Source organism: Babylonia areolata, chromosome 11 (assembly GCF_041734735.1).
Source record: "Babylonia areolata isolate BAREFJ2019XMU chromosome 11, ASM4173473v1, whole genome shotgun sequence".
Classification (NCBI taxonomy): domain Eukaryota; kingdom Metazoa; phylum Mollusca; class Gastropoda; order Neogastropoda; family Buccinidae; genus Babylonia; species Babylonia areolata.
In genome coordinates, this window is record NC_134886.1 from 6,720,986 (window position 1) to 6,723,153 (window position 2,168).

General features: G+C 45.1%; 1 protein-coding gene across 2 annotated transcripts in view; it reads left to right on the forward strand.

Annotated features, from left to right (window-relative positions):
- The first annotated feature begins 337 nt into the window (after positions 1-337).
- LOC143287280 (G-protein coupled receptor dmsr-1-like) overlaps positions 338-2,168 on the forward strand; it is a 48,218-nt gene continuing 46,387 nt past the window's right edge. Inside the window, exon 1 of one of the 2 annotated variants that reach the window (XM_076595223.1) lies at positions 338-619. The gene's annotated coding sequence lies outside the window, so the exon portion shown is untranslated. Of the gene's footprint in view, positions 620-1,732; positions 2,049-2,168 lie in introns of those variants that run through there. The other variant, XM_076595224.1, reaches the window with a different exon arrangement.

The following is a 2,168-nucleotide window of genomic DNA, read 5'->3' on the forward strand; positions in this document are numbered from 1 at the left end:
TACACCACAAGGCTAACGTCTTACACTGACCGTCCTCAAAAGAGTCGACAGGACAACAGCTGAGCCAGCGAGGAACCCCGCCCCCCACACCCTCAAGCCAACTATTCCACTATTGCGTGCTTGTGCTTGTGTGTGTGTGTGTGTGTGTGTGTGTGTGTGTGTGTGTGTGTGTGTGTGTGTGTGTGTGTTCCGCGCGCGCGCGTGTATGTAATGTGTGTGAAATGCAATGTGCGCGAGCGAGCGAGCGAGCAAGCAAGCAAGCAAGGGCAGTGAACTTGCCACCAAAGCGAGCGGAGTGCTTTGAGGAAACAAGGCAGACAGGCAACGCGGTGTTAATTAAGAAATATTGCGAAGTTGCCGAGCCTGCCAACATTTCTTATTGGTGGTGCAGTGTACAAACTTACTATTCTCTCTCACCTCTGTGGTTTACAATAAGCTGAAGAACTGTTAAATGGCGGATTTCGTCCCATATACTACTGTTAGGGAACCGGAGGTGTTACTTTGTGTGTGTGTTTGTGTGTCTTTGTCTGTGTGATAGTACGAGAAACAAATGTATCGGAGTTTGTTGTCTGTTCTTGACTTGGTTCCTTGAATGCCACGAGGTGAAACGGATTTCAGTGTAAGTGCTTTATTATTTTTCTGTTCTTTTTTGTGTAATTCATTTTATTTTCCTTATTAATAATGTTGTAGTTGTTCGTGTTGTGTGTTGTTAATTTTGTTATTATTGTTGTTGGTGTTGGTGTTTTTGGTGTTGGTGGAGGGGTGGTGGTTGTGGTTGTGGTTGTGTTGTTGTTGTTGGTGGTGGTGGTGGTGGTGATTGAGTTGTTGTTGTTGATGGTGGTGGTGGTGATTGTGTTGGTGGTGGTGGTGATTGTGTTGTTGTTGTTGGTGGTGGTGGTGGTGGTTGTGGTGGTGGTGATTGTGTTGTTGCTGTTGGTGGTGGTGGTGGTGGTGGTGATTGTGTTTGGGGAGGGGGGGTGTATGTTTAGAAAGATGATAATTTGTTTTTAGCAAAGTTTCAGGCCCAAAACAAAACAAAACAAAACAAAACAAACAAACAACAACAGCAAAAAAACAAACAAACAAACAAACAACAACAACAATAATAATAATAATAATAATAATAATAATATAATAATAATGATAATAATAATAATAATAATAATAATAATATTGTGTTTCTTGATTCTGAAATGCGCTAAACACTTCAGACTTAAACTAATTCACATAAAAATGTGCGATATGTGACTGTGACCAAGCAATCTAACGACGACGAAGACCCTGTCATCCACAACAACAACTGACAAACAACAACGTCAACAGAAGCAAACAACAAACAACTCTATCAACAACAACAACAACAACAACGAATATAAAACAGAGTAATAAGGAAGAGTCTCCACACTCAGCTCTTTGAAGTCTGGCCATAAAACACACCTCTTCCCAAAATAGCCTCCCCTTTCCTGCCTCTTCCTTGTTTTCAATTTCTTCAGATTTAGAGTTATGTGGTTCGTCCGTCGGGATCGACGAGGACCATCTAGTCATCCTAGGGTTGGGTGGGTTGGGCTCTGTGGGTGCGCAGATAACTGGTCAGGCCAATCCGCGCCCGGAAGGTTCTGACGCAGTGTGGACAGGGGATGGTGGCGGCTGTCGGGGACTTGCTGGCACTGCTTTTCCTGGCCTGTCTGCGTTGCACTGCTGCAGCGATTCTGTTGGCCTCACAGGATTTGGCGCCTTTGTGGACAGCTGAACGCCACTTTGGTCTGTCCATTGCATTCAGCTCCCATGTGTCGTGGCTGATGTTGAAGGCCTTCAGAGAAGCTTTCAGAGTGTCTTTGAAGCGCTTCTTTTGGCCTCCATGGGAGCGCTTGCCATGTTGGAGTTCGCCGTACAGCAGTTTCGTGGGGAGCCGGTGGTCTGGCATGCGAACTACATGGCCTGCCCAGCGCAGCTGTGCCTGCATCAAGATGGTGTAGATTATTATTATTATTAAGAACAAGACGAAGGGGATGAAGGGGAGAAAAACAGAAACATTGACACGACGTTAGGTAAGTAGCCTAATTGTTCGTTCAGGCATGTGTGTGTGTGTGTGTGTGTGTGTGTGTGTGTGTGTGTTGTGTGTGTGTGTGTGTGTGTGTGTGTGTGTGTGTGTGGCAGAATGGTTAAGA